Source organism: Calliphora vicina, chromosome 1 (assembly GCF_958450345.1).
Source record: "Calliphora vicina chromosome 1, idCalVici1.1, whole genome shotgun sequence".
Taxonomy (NCBI): Eukaryota; Metazoa; Arthropoda; class Insecta; order Diptera; family Calliphoridae; genus Calliphora; species Calliphora vicina.
This window is the reverse complement of record NC_088780.1, coordinates 48708440-48729234: the sequence shown is the minus strand read 5'-3', so window position 1 is coordinate 48729234 and position 20795 is coordinate 48708440. Positions and strand designations below refer to the sequence as shown.

At 26.1% G+C, this 20795-nt stretch overlaps 1 protein-coding gene across 1 annotated transcript in view; it reads left to right on the top strand.

Annotated features, from left to right (window-relative positions):
- Positions 1 to 20795, top strand: part of Glut4EF (Glucose transporter 4 enhancer factor) — a 559114-nt gene that overhangs the window by 506736 nt on the left and 31583 nt on the right. The gene's annotated exons all lie outside the window — the stretch shown is intronic.

Sequence of the window (20795 nt, the reverse complement as noted above, 5' to 3'; positions counted from 1 at the left end):
CCAAACTAAATTGATGGCTATTGAAATATGCAATTGAACTATTATCTGCCACATTCTGTTAAATTGATGTACGGTCCCTTTTTCCAGCATGGGGCATATAAACTTTAGTATAAATTTAATTATTTACTTTAGCGAAAAAGTCAATAAACTTTTTCCACAAAAGCTTATAAGACACAATTGAAACTGCGACAACAATTATAATGAAAACTTAATTTGCAAAATTTCACACCATTTATATTGATAAGAAAATACCCATTTTTCTATTAGCGATTTCTGGTGTTAAAAAATGCAATCGTAAGAGATTTTGAAACAAAAAAAAAACAAGTACGCCAATAATAAAGCTGGTATCTATCACTACCACTGCCGCTGCTGACTGTGTTGCCGGTAGTTGTTATTTTTATCTAAATAGGTGTTATTTACCTTGAATTATTGCCTATAAATTTCCGCCATAATAAACACAATTAGCAAAGCGATAACAAAATTTCTGCAACAATAACAATTTTGCGGAAAAAAAATGTCAACAAATGACGAAAACTCTCGCACATTCAGCAATTCACACACAGTCAGTCATATCTTATCAGTTTTCGTTTTTTCAATATTTTTTATTTTAAACATGAAAAGCAACAAACTGCATACAATACTTAAATTCAAAACTGAGGAGAAGGAAGGTAGGAAGGAGTACTTTAAAATTATTTTTAAAATGGGGTCATTAACATCAAGGTCGTTTTGCCGGTTAGAAGTTTTTTATTTTTTTTTTATTATAGACTTAAACGCTCTATTCAAATACAAGTTTTTGTGGTTTTCTTATTTTTTTTTTAAATGCAAAAGTGTCATTGTTCGTTTTCTAGCTAGAAACTGCATTTATTTAGTCTAAACCAAAACAAATAATAAAAAATATATATAAATTACAGTTTAGTTTTATATTTTTTTTTAATTTAAAACAAACGAAGTCATTGGCCTTTTAAACCAAACAACCACTTGTCGTTGTCGTGTATGATTGCAGTCTGGTTTATAATTATTTTTTTTATATATTTTTTAATTTTATTACAGCGCAGTGTTAAATTTTCATTTAATTATCATTTCGTTTAGTAAATGAATCATTGACATTATTGTACATTCACTTAGGCACTCACTCACTGGTTCGTTTGGAGTTATTAAAATTGCTAGTTGAAGCTTAATTTTATTATGTAGTATATGATTGGAAAAATACTAGTTTTTGTTTGAAATCATTCCAATACTCCTCAAATACTTCAAAATTCTAAGAGAGGAACTCTTCGAAATATACCTTCGTTTCCTAAAACACTTGCTCATTCATGCAAAATCTCGTCTCTTTGCCTATTTACATTCCTAGCTAGAAATTTCAGGTCCCTGGGTTTTTCTACTTAATCAGACTTTGATTCTCATTAGTATTGAAATTTTTTGGATTTTTTAGTTTGAATTGAACCTCCTCAAGAAATTATTTATATGATAATCAGTGAGGATTATAATAATCAGACATTGATATATCAAAGGAAAGAAAAATTTTTCTACTTTTCAAAAATATAAAAATAATTTTACTTTGTTTTTTTAGTAAAATCAACAAATAAAGAAAAATTTATTTTTCGATCATTTATTTCCTTATTAGGAAAGATATTGAAATTATTTTTAAACTATTTGAGACTTATAAGTCAGAAACCCAAAAGTACTTTTTCAGGTTTGAAAAATGTTTTGAATGTAAATTTTTTGAGCTTTAAAAGTAGCCTTGCTAAAACTTGAGAGTATTTAAACATAATTTTCTATAATGTGTATAATTTTGAGGGGCAAATCGATCTGAATATATAAATTTATAATACAAATATAAAGAATTGAAGACAGCTCGATTTAAAAAAAAGTTACATTTTATAAAAGTTTTAAAATGATTTCAAAGCTTTTTTAAGCGAAAAGGTTAAGTTTTTGATTTTATATATCAATTGAAAGAATTTAGCATATGTTTTCCAAAACTGTAAAAAAAAAAATTAAATTAAAGATTTTTGGAAAAAAAATTTTAGCTAGTTCTTTATTACGAGATCAATAGTTTGGCATGTGGAAAGCTAAAGTTAAAGATATTATATATCATTTGAAAGGAAATTGCGTCTTCTTTTCAAAAATGTATAAAAAGTTATAGTATTTAAAAATTCGTTGAAGAGTTTTATGAAAATAAGACAAAAGTAGAAAACATTTTTTTAGAGAGTAGCTATTTTTGAGATCTTTAATTTAAGCAAATATAGGGATACATTAAAGATATTATATAACAAATTAAAGAAAATTAAGACCTCTTTTCAAAAATATTTTACAAACTGAATAACTTAAAACATCATAAAGGTTTTTGGATGAAAAACTCCGAAATAAATTAAATTTGTTAGTGAGATTTCTATAATCCATAATTTAGTTTGTGTAAAAGCAATATTCTAATTAAGATATTATACATAATTTTTAAGGCAATCTTGATTTATTTTCAAAAAAGGTTTCCAAAGTTAAATTAATAAAAAAATCATTGAAAAGTTTTGTAATTAAAGACAAATATGTGGAGTGAAATTGATAAACCAACTGTTATTTTAGTAATCCTTAGTTTGTTTAAACAAAAGGTCATAATAAACATATTATATATCACTTGAAAGGAAATTATGTCTAATTTACAAATATATATAATAAAATTAAATTTTTCAAAAATTCTTAGAAGAATTTATATAAAAAAAGCCAGAGGAAAGTAATTTTTTTTTAGCAAGTTGCTACTTTTGTAATCATAAGATTGTTAAGTTCAAATGGTTAAATAAATAGGTTATATATCATTTGAAAGCAAATTGTGTTGGCTTTTTAAAAATATATAACAAATTGAAATAGTCAAAAATTCATTGAATAGTTTTGTATAAAAATTCAAAAAAAAAAATTTAACTTTTTTAGCAAGTTTGTTTTTTGTTTTATTTTTAGTTTAAATAAAGGAAATATTTGAATAAAGAATTATATATCAATTTAAAGTAAATTGTGTCTACTTTTTAAAAATATATAAAAAAATTTATTATTGAAGAATTTCTAAAATAATTTTGTACAAATAATCTAAAAAGTAACATTTTTAGCGAGTCGCTATTTCAGCGTTATTTAGTTTAACTAAGTGAAGGTTTACAATAAAGTTAATATACATCAATTTAAAGTAAATTGTGTCCACTTTTCAAAAATATATTAAAAGTTAAAATATTCAAAAATTCATAGAAGACTTGATCAAATAAGAAAAAAGTTAATTTTTTTGGGCAGGTTGCTTCCTTATGATCATTACTTTGACTTCAGAAAAGGGTAAAATAATGATATTATCAGCCCAATCATGAATAAAAATTTCCGCGGGAGTTTGTTCCCCGGGAGTTTTTTCCCATTGAATTTGAATAGGAAAAATGAGAAAAGGGAAAAAACTCACGCGGAATTTTTATTCATAATTGGGCTGTATATATCAATCTAAAGAACATTATGTCAGCTTTTCAAAAATGTAAAACAAATTTAATTATTTAAAATTTCATAGAAGTCTTTGGTTAAAAACCTACAGAAATCTAAATTTTTTTCTTTTTTACTTTTGCATTTATTAGTTCAATTAAGTACTGTGTTGTAGTTTATACAAAGTTTTATTAATTTTCAAAGAAATGTTTTCTATCTAAAAATATATTACATAAGAATTAACTAAAAACAAATTAAGTCATTATTTGTATTCAGCTGTTAGCCCAAACACGAAATACTCATAAAGATACATACAAATAATCCCTACCAATGTTTAAGAATAAAATGCCTATAGATTCCTTGAATTTCTAATAACCTTTTAACTCAACAAAAGAGTCAAAGTTGATGGCCCAACAAACTGGCCCAAAACCCCCAGGCATCTACAAAAACAGCTTAAGTAATTCGAAGAAAAAAAATACAGAAAATAAATAATACTACTTACTGGCTAAAGTTGAATAAACTGAATATTTAAAAGGACCTCGTGTGAAAGTAATACTTAGTAAGAATGGATGGTGATGGCCCAAATGTATGAATATTTTTGTACAAGTGCTGGGTATGTGTGTAACACAGTCATAAAATGTTAAATATCCTGCGCACGCAATATAGTAAAATATCTATCTGTATACACACTGACTTAGATACAAAACATTAAAAGGCAAATAGACAGACTAACACAGAACTTTTAACAAAAGCTGTAACAACTACACTCTTCATTTATTATTGTAATATGTATAGGAAAGTAATGCTTGCTAGAGCAACCCAAACATCCTAACCAAAACCCAGGCAAACATTATCCCACCAACCATCCCAAACAAAGAGAAATGTATGAACCAAAAAATGAAACTTTTGTTTGAACACATTATTTATGTAAAATTGTCAAATATGTCTAGACATTGAAGGTCATTTAATGTTTTTTGCCTTTGCTTTTGTTGTTGTTATTCTGGTTGTTTAGTATAACGGTTATAGAACCTAAAATGTTAAAGAAGAAGAATAAGCAGTAAAAGAGAAACAATAACAACAGCAACAACATTAACATTAACATTATACAATACAAAAGTATAACGGTTTTTAATGTTACAGTTTGTAGGCTTTTGTTGGCTCTCCATTTTTCTCTTTCCTTTATGGGTATTGGGGGGAAATGTGTGTGGGTTTGTGGGTTTTTAGAATTTATTTTTTAATTTTTCGGGACTTTTATCTAATAATGAAGACAATGGGTATGAGTTATGGTTAAATTAATTTTTTTAAAGGATTTGCTATAAAGTAAGATATAAAAATAATTTAAAGCTGGAATAAATTGAAAATTTTTAATAAAAAAATAATATTTTTATATTTCCCTTGTGTCCCCTGTTTATTGTTTGTTAATTACTAAAAACTCATAAAGATGCTTACTATTTAGAAACTGTATATTTTCCATGTGTCTTTGCAACAAAGGCCATAAAATTTCCTCTTGACATTTATATCTAAATAGCCCCCTAAACCCTCTACTTAACCTTTAAATGTATTAGCAATCAATCCATCACTAATTAACTCATCATTTTGAAAGCAAATAAATTTTCTATATAACAATTTATAATTATTTTAAACTAATAGGTATTAATAAATTGATATTAAAAACATAAACCTTTACGCTCAATTTAAACCAAATTATAAAATTACTCATATTTCATGTATTGTATAATTTCATCATTTATAATCAGATTTATTTGATTTATAAGTTCATTTAACTTTAAATTTGTTTAAACTGTAAATAAATTTTTGAAAAAACACTCTTATAGCAACAGGAACAATAACAACAATAAAACGTGACTAATTTAATTTGGTGTTAAATAATTTTATTAAAACGATAATTTATGCTCTCGCGCCATCAGTCTCATGTTTTGAATTCAAATAAATTAAAACAAAATCCATTAAATATATAATTTTTCCCAAAAAAAATTTTGCAAAATAATAAAATAAATCAATTAAATTGTATGTGTTTGAGACTTAATTACATTAACATGACAACCGACAATACGATTATGACAGTTATAAAGAAAGAGAGATACTGTGAGTTACATGGCACAGTGATGCAATTTGGAAAAGCATGGAATAATTATTTGCCTTTTAATATTAAATGAAACTTGGGTAAACAATAAAGTTAGAGTTAGTTTTTCTTAATAATGTTTACAAAGGTTTAAATTATAAGTATAGTGGACTCTATGCTAAACCAAAGTTTATCCTGTTTAATATGAAAATTTTGAAATTTTTATACATTTATAATTTTTTTTTTAAATAAAACACTATTTCCTTTTAATTGGTATAAAAAATTTCTATTAAACATTCCATTTGGAATGAAGGCAATATAAAAACACGTGCATAAATTACACTTTTTTGTGTTTTTTTTACAAAAATGTTTCACGAATATTAAAATAATTAAATTTTTTATATATTTTTGAAAAATACGCATAATTTCCTTTTAAGTGATATAGAATATCTTTGTCATATTATTTTCCCATGTCAAGTTAATGATCACAAAAGTAACAATTCCCTGAAAAATGTAAATATATGTCGGCATAAAATTCTTTTTTGAATTTTACAAAAATTTAATAATTTATACATTTTTGGAAAGAACATACAATTTCCTTTAATTTAATATATAATATCTTTACTTTACCGTTTCCACTTTTCAAACCTACCATCACAAATGTTGCAACTCCATAAAAAATTGTGTTTTTTTACAATCCTCTTCCATGAAATTTTTAATAATTCAATTTTTTATACATTTTTCAAAAGCTGACACAATTGCTTTTCAATTGAGATATATCAAATTTATCTTGTTCTTTTCTTTAGTCAAATTTCAGTTTTCTTGTGTTTTTTACAAAACTGCTCCATGAACTTTTAAATAATTTAATTTTTTATACATTTTTAAAAAGCAGATACAATTTTCTTTATATTGATATATAATGTCTTTAATTAATTCTTTCTTTTAGTTAAACTAAACCAATCAATTGTAAAGCTCACTCATAAAATTTCACTTTTTCTGTAAATTTTTTCAAAACTCTTTCATGATTTTTTTAGATCAATTAAAATTGGTATGATTTTTGAAAAGTACTCAAAATTTTCTTTAAATATTTTTATAATATTTTTAACTTAAACTTTCCCTAGCCAAACAAATAATAAATCAGTAAGGTATGAATTTGCTTTTTCACGAAATTTGTCTATGAATTTTTAAATAATTAAACTTTTCATACATTTTTGAAAAGAAGACAGGATTACCTTTCAAGTGTTGTATAATATATTAAAATTATTCATTCTAGTTGATAAACTAATGATCACAAAGTACATCTAACAAAATAATTTGTCACTTTTTGTGTTTTTTACAAAACTATTCCATGAACTTTTAAATAATTTAATTTTTTTTACATTTTTGAAAAGCAGACAAAATTTCCTTTAAAATGATATATAAAGTTCTGTATATGTCTTATCCATTCGAAACCAATGTGCCTTGTTAACAAAGAACATTTCCAAAAACTGCTGCCGATTAGTTAATGCTAAAAATCAAATATAGCAAAACAAAAGAACTCCAACAAAAGCAAAAACATTTCCCATATCATGTCATTGTCCAATAAATAAATATATTTCTTTTTTATACAAAAAGTACAACAGCATTTACACTTAATGTCACCGAGACCAAAACTCACATGTATTTATTTATATGGGTCATTCCCTGTTTTTTTTTTTTGTTGACTCCTCTTTTTTTCATAATAAAGAATTTATGTATGTAGTTTGTTAAAGTGTGTGTTTGAGTTCAATGATGTATTAGTAAAATAAATTTAATTCCCAGCTGTTCTTGGAGACTGGAGTACAAAATAAACATTTAAAGTGACTACTCTCTAGATTACTTAGAGACACTTAAGTAAGAATTGTCTACACTCTAGATTACATGGGATGTATAAAGTATACAATTGTGTTCTCTTTTCACTACAAAGATCACATACATACATGTCAAATGGCCGAAAATATATACATTTGAGTCAGACATTAGTGACAATTACTGTCTATGGCTACTTGCTAAACTGCTGGGTTCTTTAGTTTTGTTATTGTTGTTTGGTATTTTCAATTTAATGTATTTGTTGTTGAATTTATGTGTAATCTGTTAAAGTACAATATTCAGACTTATTAAGAGGCTTTACTGAAAAGCTCGTATAAAAAAATTGGTTTAAAACGAATTTTATATACACTTCATCATTTGTTACCACTGTATTAAGTATATTTAATATCTGAGGAGCTGCAGAACAAAAGGTATTTTTTGGAAAATTTAAAAATTTTGTAAAATTGAATTTTTCTAAAGATTTCAACCCAAATATTATAGAAATACCAAAAAATAAATTTGTAAAAAAATTCGAAAAAGTACCTTTTATTTTGCGGCTCCTCATCGGAGCTCTGTTTAAAAAATACTCTATTTTAAGTAAAAGTTTCATCTTTTAGAAAATACTTTTCTGTGGAAAAGTACCAATTTGAAAAACAGTACCATTGTATTTTAAAAGTCAAATTTCTTGATAACGTACGTTTGAAAAGTACCTTTATAACAAAAGTTACATTATTTTCTGATGAGTTTTGTTGAAGTACTTATATGCAAAAGCTAACAACTTTTACAAAAGATAACATTTATCGGAATAGTACCCTTTTTTGATAATGTACCATTCTTTGGAAAAGGTACTTTTTATGATTAGAGTTCTATTCCGTTCGGTAAAGTTTGTCTTTCAAATAATACATATTTTCTACAAAAAGTAGAAAATCATTTTTAAAAAGTAACTTCTGGACAAGTATTCCTATATTATTTTTTGGAATAAGTACCAATCTTGGTAATATGTACTTAAATTTGTTGGAAAAGTACTATTTTTTAAATAGTATCTTTTTGACAATAGTTCCATTTTATTCGAAAGACATATTTGCTTGGGAATGAAATTTTAGTTTGGAAAAGAAAATCATCTTTAACAAAAAGTACTATTTTTTGGAAAAAGTATGTTTTTAACAGTATTTTTTTAAATAGCAATAGTTTTTAGATAAAGTATCAAATTATACAAAAAGTACTGTTGATTGGAAAATTTAAATTTCTGGAAAAAAATTACATTTTTGACAAAAGTTCAATTTTATTCGAAAGACAATTTTGTTTGAAAAAGAAAATCATTTCTTACAAAAAGTACTTTTTTTTTGGAATAGTACTATTTTTTCAAAAAGTACATTTTTGAAGAGTATTTTTATTTATAAAAGTGTCAAAAGTACCAATTTTAAAAAAAAAAATTACCACAATGTTTAAGTTTATTGCAATAAATCGAGTCATTTTAAAATTAGATAAAAAAACGTATCACAAAGAGTATCAAATTATGCAAAAAGTACCAATTTTGAAAACACATAGTTCCGTTTATTGGAAATGTTAACTTTTTGGCAAAAATTGCTTATTTAACAAAATCTCCATTTGATTCGAAAGACATTTTTGTTTGGAATAAAAATCATATCTAACAAAAAGTACTATTTTTGTATATTTTTAAATTGTTATAGTTTTTGGGTAAATTATACAAAAAGTACCGTTTATTGGAAAATTAAATTTTGTTTGGAAAAAAAGTACCTTTTACAAAAAGTACTATTTCTTAGCACTTTTGAAGTCGGTAAAAAACATATAATTTCCTTAAGTATCTCAGTTTAATTTATTTAAAGCATATAACTCTGGATTCTAAATATACCATTCTTCTTATATTAAAATTTAGTAAAAGTTTTTAGATGTTATTACATATTTAAAATGACTCAAGGTCCCCAATTTACTTGTTTCACTTCCGGATTTCACGAAACAGAACAATGAACTTGTGGTTTTCAAAACAAAATAATTTATTATCTTTTTGTTACTCTCTCTCACTGATTATTCACTCATTAATATTACAAGCAGTTGCGTGTCAGAATTAAGCCGGCTTTTTTTGTGTCATTTGGGGTGATTAAACCGCATATTAAAACAATTTATAAATATTTACAGAATACCATGGCATCGGGGGGCTGGTGTCCGTCGGCCGGCTTTCTTTTCTAGAGCTTTGACTCAATAACTTGTTTTTGTTTTTTTGTATTTAATTTAAAATACTGTCATTCGTAATATTATTTTTTTGTTATTGCTTAATGCATTTTTTTGTTGTTTTCTTTATGTAAAATTTTAATTAAGGCTTAATAAAAGTTAAACTAAAGTTAAGCATTAAACCAGTAAGTGATTTTTGTGGTATTTTTTTAAAACAAAGAAAATAAAAGTTCTTTTAATTAAGTTTGTTAATTAAATATATAAATATTAATTTACAATAACAATTACATAATTATCATTTAATTAAGAGTTGGAATGATTAAGATAAGTTTTATATAAGGGTTCAAGTCATGGCTGAGTGAATAAATACTTGATATTATAACATCATTCCTTAATTGCTTTAAATTTCTAGCTGCTTCCAATTCTTTGACTCACTTATATTGCCTACTTTAAGGCATACCAAAAAACCATTATTAAATGTATTAAATCATTCTTACAGAAAATTGTGCTTAAATAAGCTAATTTTGTTCAAATGGTTTCATTTAGAGATATATGTACTGTTGAACTGTCTGTCTCGCATTTTTTTTTTTGGAATAAATGTGTGTAAATGTTTATGAACTTTTTAAGAAAATATCCTTGACAGAAAACATTAACATTTGAATTTCAACAAAATAAACTGGTAAGAGATGAATATATGTATGCCGGTGTGTGTTTTTGCCTTTAGGCACAATGAACCTTTTTTATACTTAATATTTGCAGACACACACACACAGAGACAAGTGGCAGCACAGACAGACAAACACACAGACTGAGAAATTTTAGGCCTGGCAACATAAAACGTTGAACTAAGCCATAACAACCATCCATAACAGCTTAGTACCAGTTTGACAATCTTCACGTACAACAAAAACAAATAAATATAAAAGTTTGTTTAGAAAAAAAAATAAAATGTTTTTAGAAACAACAATAATGTAACAGAAAAATGTAAAAGATTGAGGTTATTGGGCTATATACATTTTTTGACACACCACCACCATGAACATGTAAAAGTTTATATAAAAATGGTAGCCTAGTTTTAGGCTGAATTGTTACAAATTCAATTTAAATAAATAAGAGCAAGATGTAAGATCTATGTTTAGACATTTATGTATTTTTTATTTATAGTTTATTAAGGTTTTCTTATTATTTATTTATATTTTATTGTAAACATTTAAACCATATTGCAAAATACATATTTAATTGAATATAAATATTTGTTATTCATTTACATTTAAAGGTTTGGTAAGCAAACATGTTTGTCTGTATTTAATTAAAATCATTTTTGTTTTTAATATTAGTTTCATTTATTTAAAATACACATGTACTTTAATGTGTATATGTTTTTTGGGTTTTATATTGTATTTGTTTTAGAAAAGGAAATATATGTAATCTGCATTGGTTTACTGAAGTGTCTAGCTTTACATTTATTAATTTGCCCTAAGTTAGGCAATAGTTAGATGTTTTATATATCAAGGGAAAGGAAATTGTGTCTAATTTTTAAAAATGTACAAACAGTTCAATTATTTAACATATTATGATAAACTTTATAGAAAATATTACAGAAAATCTAAATTAATTAATTTAACATTTTACCTAAATTTCAATTACAAAATATTTGTTGTATTAAAAAGATTTTTTACAAATTTTAAAAACATATTTTTAATACATAATTTTTTTAAATAAAAAACTTTTCTAGAACAAATTTTACTTTTTACCTAAAACCTACTGGTAAATTTATATTTATATAGAAAAGAACATTGTTTTCATGCCAAATCATTATAATTTATCTTTATTCAGATTATTGGTATTCCAAAAATCTTTAAAATCGATTTAAATTTGTTAAAGTTACAAGCATCGGATACAATTTTACTCACAGCATACTTTACTAGGATGTCTGGCTTTGTTTAAATTAATTTGCCCTAAGTTAGGCAATAGTTAAATGTTTTATATATCAAGGGAAAGGAAATTGTGTCTAATTTTTAAAAAAATACATAAAGTTAAATTATTTAACTTGTTATGACAAACCTTAATGAAAATATGACAGATGATTGTAACATTTTACTTAAATTTCAATATCAAAATATTTGTTGTGTTTTAAATATTTTTCACAAATTTTGTAAACAATGTATAAGTAATGGAGCTATATTTATTTAGTTAAAAAAAAAACTATTTTTTTAAATAAACATTTGTTCTATTAAAATTTTTTCTTTTTACCTAAAACCCGCTAGTAAATTTATATTTATATTGAAAGAAACATAGTTTTCTTACCAAATTATTATTCTGATTATTGGTATCCAAACAATTTTTAAAATCAATTTTAATTTGTGTCTTTGTTTACATTAATTTGCCTTAAGTTAGGCAATAGTTAAATGTCTTATATATCGAGGGAAAGGAAATTGTGTCTAGTTTTTAAAAATGTACATAAAGATAAATTATTTAACATATTATGACAAACTTTAATTAAAATAAGCATGCAAAGTTAAATGTATATTAGTCAACTTTGACACACTGTAGCAAGCGCCAGTTTAAATATAACAGCTCTACAATCAAAGTCCTCAAAGTATAATTATTCAGCTATTGCTACTCCAGGGATTAAAGTGTCATTAATTTACTGAATAAGTGGTTTAAAATCCAATATCTGTGACATCTTTCGCTATTAAATCTTATAAATTTAATTTAGATTTGTTTAGTTTTTTTAATAGTTTTTCCCGCTTAACACATGTTAGAAACCAACTATGTATTCCATAAGTCTATAAGATTTTTTTAATTATACTTAAAGCCTTTAAGTATGCTAGAAATTGTTTTATTTCAATGCCACCCTAAGGGATATGCTACAATAATACAACAATTTCTTTTATAATTTGTTGCTTGTGTGCGGTTAAAGGCGTAGGTGTTCCTATTCATTCATTCTCGCACCCATTCACTCACTCATTCATTCATTCATTCATTCATTCATTATTTGTTAAACAAATCTTATGTGTGGGCTTAGGTATGTGTGGGCTTAGGTATGACGTTGTATCTCATCATCATCATACAATGCTTGTATTGGTATTTTTATTATGCAAAATCACGTCATATTTTTTTACAAAATGACGTCAAATGCCTTTTAAAATGAAACAGCAAAGTATGTAGGTCTTACTTAGAAATATTAAAAAGGACCTGAAAATCTGTTTATATACTAAACAAATTTAGCTAAAATATAAAAAATTTAATTAACCTTTTTTTCTTTTCTCTTTTTTTTAGGTAAGTTTAACTCAAGTTTAACTAAATTATTTGCTGTTATGTAAACTGTAAGTAGAAAAATTAACTTTAAATCTGTTGCAATTCAAACTAAATAATTATTTGGATTTTAAGTCTTCCCAAAAAAAAAAACACTTTCAGTTTTATTAGACTGTGTATAATTTGCTGAAAGAAAATTATAACAAAAACTTTTCATTTCACTTACATTTAAGATGAAGTTTTTGTTTTCGTTTTCATTTTGATTTTCATTACAAACATGTATAGTACAAAATAATTTACTTGGTTGTTTTCTTTTAAATTTAATTCGTGCAGAAATTAAAAACGTTTTCAGTTTTTTGAAGTTTTCTTTTTTTCATTTCTTCTTCTTAAAAGAAAACACTCCATCCACAATTGTAGAGTAAAAAAAAAACTTACATAAAATTAATGTAGCGCTTACTGCAAAATGTTTTCTGTTTTATTTTCAAAAAAAAAAAGGGGAGTTTTCCTCACAATTGAGGTTTTGTTGCCATCATTATTACGAGTATTATTATTTGTTTTTCGTTTGGTGGTAGTTGCCAGCCTGCCTGCCTGCCTTTGTATAGCAATTCACGCAATTCGTTTCTTAAAAAGAAAAACAAAAACTTTTCAAATTACGGATTTTAATAGAAATGTAATGTAAAAAATTACATCCAAAACATTGGCAAATTAGAAAGTATATATGTAGGTATATAGAGAAAAAAGTAACACAAATATAGTGTAAATTTATAACAATTTTTTTTTTATTTTTTCCAGCCAAAATTATGACTTCAGCTGCTAAGCGAAAATTATATGGTTTATTGTTGTTTAGTCTGGCCTAAACTAAATGTAGAGTTTCTTTCCATCAAATTATGTTGAATTTACTGCGAATCATTAAAAAAAAAACATAATGTTTTGGGTCAAAATGTAATAAACAGTTTTTCAAGTACTGCTGTTGTTTTCCTCAATCATCTTTATCAAATTATGGCCCAGGAAAACAATATGTTTCTGTTTTGCTACATTTTGTTTAAATGAGCAAAAACACTTTTAGATTTTGAGTAATTTGGGCGGCTATTTTTCATACTATAGTCCCAACTGTGGACTAGATTATGACCTCAGCTATTGACAGATTATACTCAAACATAGACAAGATCATATTCTCTACTATAGACAAGACTATAGTCTCAACTATAGACAAGACTATAGTCCCAACTATAGACAAAACTATAGTCTCAACTATAGACAAACCAATAGTCTCAACTATAGACAAGACTATAGTCTCAATTATAGACAAAACTATAGACAAGGCTATATTCACAACCAGTGATCATAGTTTCAACTATAAACATGAGCATGTATGGACAAAATTATAGTCTTAACTATTGGCTATGGAAAATAATATAGTCTCAAGTAAAGTCAAAACTATAGTCTAAAGTATAGACAATTCCATGAATAAAACTATAGTCTCAACTATAGACAAAAATATAGACTCAGGTATAACCAAGACTATAGTCTCTATCATACTCAAATTGTTCTTCTCTGTAAAGAATATTCTCAAGTTTAACTCTTCTTCAACTATATTCTATACAACATTAGTTTAAAAGTTCTCTCTTTCTCTCAAAAATAATTACACAAAAGAATGCATTGCCTACTTAAAGGCTTGCATTTTAAATTCTTGTTATAGTTTAACTAAATAGTTTCAGTTGCAAAAAAAATACAATTGTTATTTTCTATTAAAATTCCTTTAAACTTTTATTATGTCAATAATCAATTACGTCTAAGTATGGTTTTTTTCAATACAATTTCCTAGTTATTTAAACGTTCTAAACAATTTTTATAAATTTATATTTTGCCTTTCATTCCTACACTTCTAAACATTTGTTTTCTATCAAATACTAAACACAATATAGGGCAAATTCCATTTATGTGCCATATAAGTAGAAAATGACACAAAAAAAAACCAAACAAAGGCGATAAATTATAGCAAAAATACTTATTTACTGGAAAAAGAAACTCATTTGAAAAACACTCACATTTACTAAACAGCCACAAATGTAAAAAAGAGGAAAAGCAAATGGATTTATATAAATATTTAATGGCGAAATATTGCGACCTATATTTTCTTAGAAATAGCTATAATTTTATGCCAGAGTTTTTTAACACAATATTAATAATTTTCCTTTCAATTAGAAACTTATGGAAATCTATAAAGTAATGTATTTATTTAGGCTATAATTTTTTGAAATCTTTATAAAAATTCTGCTAATTCAATTTGTTTTTAATCTCCAGTAAAATTCTTAGAATCAAGAGAAAACTTTTCTCCAAGTTTGCTTAAATCCATATTGGCTTAATTAAAATATTTTGTTTAACAAATTTCAAACTGTCTTTTATTTGTATAAAAAGAATTCTTTACGAAATTTTTCTTTTTTACTTGTTTTTGCGCTAATTAACTTAAAATATATTTCTTGCTTTTTTTGGGTCACACAGGTTGAAGGAAAATTGTCAGTTGGACGTACGAGTATAAAGCAATTTAATTAAAATTATGTTTCGCAAGTCTCCGAAAATCAAAAAAAAAGGTTTCAGTTTGATATTTTGTTTTTAACTAAAAAAAAATTAAATGACCTACTTATTTTCTTTGGAATAATTTGGATATTTTTTTTTAATACACACAAATTTAAAGAGTATGAGGGTGTTTTTACATTTTACTGTCTAGTAAAGCAAAAATATATGCTTTTTTTAAAATAGCTTTTATCTTAAATTATATTTATGTAGCAATGTATGCATGTTACCCTCACCCTGTTTGATATTCCCTGAGGATGAGAAAAATGAAAAATTAATACTCAATTTATATTTAAAATCAAAAGAAAAATTATATGAAAGCAGGGAATAAGCCACATGATATTGATTGACTTTTTTCTCATATGAGAATTAATTTTCTTTAAATGCAAAAAATGTAATATGCTAAATGAAGTCGAATTTTAAATACTTTATAATCTTGGCACAAACATAGTCTAGACTATAGTCTCAACTATAAACAAAGCTATGCTGGCTAGTGTAGACAATACTTTTTTCATGACTATAGACAAGACTATAGTCGAGATTATAGACACGATTATAGTCGAAACTTTAAACTAGACTATAGTCTCTCTTAGACTATTGGCAAGCCTGTAGCTGAGCTTTAAAGAATACTATAGTCTTGACTATGGACAGGTCTACAGTCAAGACTATAGAAAATACTATAAACAAGACTATAATGGATGCTATAGACAAACCTACAGTCAAGACTATAACCAAGACTATATTCGAGGCTATAGGCAAGACTATAGAAAATAATTTAATCGATACTATAGACAAGCATACAGTCGAGACTTTAGAGAATACTATAAACAAGACTATAGTCGAAGCTATAGATAAGACTGCAGTAGAGACTATAGTCCAAACTATAGTCGAAGCTATTGACAAGACTATAGAAAAGCCTTTAGTCGTGACTATTGCCAAGTCTATAGTCGAGACTTTAGAGAAGACTTTATTCGAGACTATAGATAAGACTATAGTAGAGATTATAGCAAGACTATAGTCAAGATTATAAACAATACTATAGTCTAAACTATAAACAAGACTCAACTATAGTCAAGTCTATAGTCCCTACTCTAGATAAGACAATAGTGTCGACTATTGACAATGCTAATATTCTCAACTATGGACAAGACTATAGTCTCAAATATAGACAAGTCTCAACTAAAGTTAATACTATAATCTCAACTACTATATTCTCAACTTACAGACAAGATTACACATTCAACTATCGACTAAATTAAAGTCTGCACAAAGACACCTTTGTCACTATATATTTACATTTTTCCAAGTTTGTATAAACATTTCAAAAGTTATAAATCTTTCAACAAACTCAACATACCCACTTTCATATGACAAATACCAATAACTCCATAATATAATATTGAATTTCCACAACCCCTAAATACATACAACATTTTGTTTCCAATGACTCCAATGCAAATACCAGATGAATATATTTGAATTTTCAAACACACTCACTCATCCACTTGAAGAATTTCGAAATCCTTATAAAAGCAATAATAAAAACTTTATAAAAATCCCTAAAAAAAGGTATATGGTAAATAGAAGATTCCTTAGTTTAGCAAATTTAAAACGCACAACAGCCAGCCATTTTCTGTTTAACAGGCTTTCTTTTATTTTCTATTTTTTTTGTATTGAAAACAGCCATCATAAAAATAAATTCAGTGTTGAAAAGGCATTAACCTACATTTTGCGGCACAAACGATGGTATTAAATGAAAGCAAAAAAAATAGAACTCAAGAAATAAGTTTTAATTAAAAATCAAATATTTGTTCTCAAATAAGAAGTAAAACCAAAGAGGGAAATAGATAAGCTTTTAAACAACCCCTTAAAAGACAATTCAAAATAAAAATAAAATGTTACACCTTTAGTCAATAGTTGTTTAAATAAGATTTAATTTAGTTAATTGTTAGAATTAAAAATTTCTTAATTAGAAATATAAAAATTAAAGAAACTAAATAAAATTGGCAAATTTTAACATATTTGTAACAAGAAGAAAGTATAGCATATTTTTGGTTGTTATTAAAACAACTTTTTATCTCGCTTCTTACTAACATTAGTTACATACTTTTCGGCATTTTTGTTAATTTTTTTAATATTTTATTTATATGACATAATAAAAATGTTATTGTTATTATTTAAACAAACTTTTTATAAAGTTTACTTTTATTTTCATGAAATAAATTTTAAAATTTATTTGTCTGTTACCCTTTTTTTACAACATTAACATATACACCAATTTAACCCTATTTTATCTGCTTTATTGTGGAATATTTTTAATTTTTCTACCCCCAACCACAAAATTGTTTTGTTATCAGTTGGAGTAAATCTTTAAATTACATAAAACTTTCACACACTGCCACGAATCCACACAAGTATTAAACCCTTGTGGCAAACAGCAAACACCAGCAGCCACAATTTTAGAACCGTTTATTGTGGTGTTTGTTGATAATGAAATTGTAATTCACAAACAAACAGTTTTACACACAAACAGCTAAAATTATTATTGTTTTAGATAACAGAAATTCTAATACACGTTTGTATGAAAAAATAAACAAATAAAATATTATATGCTGCTGTTAAATTCCTTAAATATTTTTAATGCCGTCGGTATGAAAACGTGTAATCAAAAAAGTCTGTTTGATAAACAGTTAAATATGGTGCTGAGAGAATGAGGGAGATTTGTTGAAAAAATTTTGGAAATTAAATTATTATGCAAATAAAAATAATGTAGGTATTATTCCTATTTGCATGTAAACAAGACTATAGTTAACACAAGACTAGAGTCAAAACTATAGTCACGACTATAGACAAAACTATAGTCTCGATTATAGACAAGACTATAGTCTCGACTATAGACAAGACTATAGTCTCGACTATAGACAAGACTATAGTCTCGACTATAGACAAGACTATAGTCTCGACTATAGACAAGACTGTAGTCTCGACTATAGACAAGACTGTAGTCTCGACTATAGACAAGACTATAGTCTCGACTATAGACAAGACTATAGTCTCGACTATAGGCAAGACTATAGTCTCGACTATAGGCAAGACTATAGTCTCGACTATAGGCAAGACTATAGTCTCGACTATAAATAAGACTACAGTCATGAATATAGACAAGACTACAGTCATGAATATAGACAAGACTATAGGCTCAGCTATAGACAAGAGTAAAGAGTCTCGACTACATTCACGACTATAGAGAAGACTATGGTCTCGACTATAGACAAGACTACAGTCTCAACTATAGACAAGACTACAGTCTCAACTATAGACAATAGTAAAGTCTCGTCTACAGAGTAGACTAAACTATAGTCCCGACTGTAGACAGTACTTAAGTATCAAATATACTAAACTATAAAAACTACTTCTTTACAACTCCTAAAAGCATGCTTTTAATTTATTTCCAACACAGTTCCACAAGAAATGCCTCTGGTAATTAAAAACATTTCAATTACAAAGCCTCAACAATTAAATTCAGTTTTTTCCAAAGTAAATACAAATAAAAAAGAAGAAAACAAAACACGAACTGAAAATAAACCATAATTAACAAAACTAGAAAATAATTGCCATTGTGGCGACCTTTTTGACTTAAAAAATACTAAAACAAAAATGCAATTACTTACAAGTGTTTGTAATTTTTTGCCATGGCTTTGAATTACCTGAAATCAAAAGATTTGTAGTTAAGCAAAGTAATTATTTCAACAAAAAAAAAATACTCACAATGTTAAAGGATTTTCATTATAAAAGTTATTCAGTTCCTCTATAATATTGGTGCAGTTTACTTATTTATTAAAATATATGTGTGTATGGACATTTAACAATACATAGGTTTGAATATACATAAGTACATAAATGCATAGAGATATGTATATGCATTTATATACATTTAAAAATTCTGTATATATGCTGTCTGTATATAAAATGCCTTGTTCTACATAGTTTTCACTGTAAATATGCTTGACCTGGTTTACTTTCGAGGTTTGTTTCGGTTCGGTTCTGCTCAAACTATATTTCGTAGCCTTCCTACCTACCTACTTCCCTGCTATTTTAACTAATACATAAAGTAAATTAAAAGCATTATTATAAAGTTGGGTTGGTTAGGATTCATGAATAGTTATTGTAGATTATAGGGGCATTACTGTGTTGTATACTAGTATACACAAGCTGGATAGTTAAAATATATTTTTCTGCATGTATATATTTAGTGTATAAAACAGCCTTTCCTTTGCCAGAGTCTTTGTATATATATGCATATGTAGTATCTGTGTGTTTTGTTGACCTACTTTGATTTACTTAAAATTTCATTTTGGGGGTTGTTATGTTGTGTTAAGCTGTTAAAAACAAAAATAGTCAACATGGAAATATAAAATAAAAAAGTTTATATAAAACAATTTTTCCTTCATCTTGACAAGGTCAGTAGTAGTGGCAATATGTTGTTTTATTTGTAGTGTTTTTTTTGTTAGTGTTAACACTTAAATTTATTATTTTATTAGTATTCAGTATACACATTTAGGTGGGAGATATATAAATTATATAAAGCATATTTTTGGGTATCAATAAATCACTTAAACTAAAGCATACTTTAGGGGGGGGGGTTAATACACAACTATGTATATACTCGACTATTGGTACAATTAATCGTGCCTTACCATATCGCCATAGCCGTAACAAATAATCAAATACATTGTTGCCCATAATCATATTTCGAACAGCTGCTTTATATGGTTACGGTTATGGCGCGTCTAATTAAAACTTATGGACTAACTTCTAGTATGAACTATAGCCTCGAATATGCACTAGACTAAAATTAATATAGTCTCGACAACATAATAGATTAAAATAATTAGTTTAGACTGTAGTCCCGAATATCTTAAATGTAGACTATAGAATAGATCATAGTCTCGACTATAGAATATACTTTAGTCTCAACTATAGAATAGTCTGCAGTCACGAGTATACAATATTTACAGTCTCTACTATAGAATAGTCTATAGTCTCTACTATAGAATTTTCCACAGTCTTTACTATAGAATAGACCACAGTCTCGACTACAGAAGATGCTACAGTCTAGACTATAGAATAGTCTACAGTCTGGAGTATATAATTTTCTACAGACTCGACTATAGAATAGTCAACTATAGAATATTCAACTATAAAATAGTCTACAGTCTCGTCAATAGAAAAAGCTTTAGGCTATAGAATAGCCGACAGTCTCGACTATATAATAGTCTACAGTCTCGACTATAGAATAGTCCCCAGTCTCGACTATAGAATAGTCGACAGTATCGACTATCGAATAGTCATATCACAATTATAGACTATAGAATAGCCGAGAGTCTCGACTATAGGATAGTCTATAGTCTCAATAATAGTAATC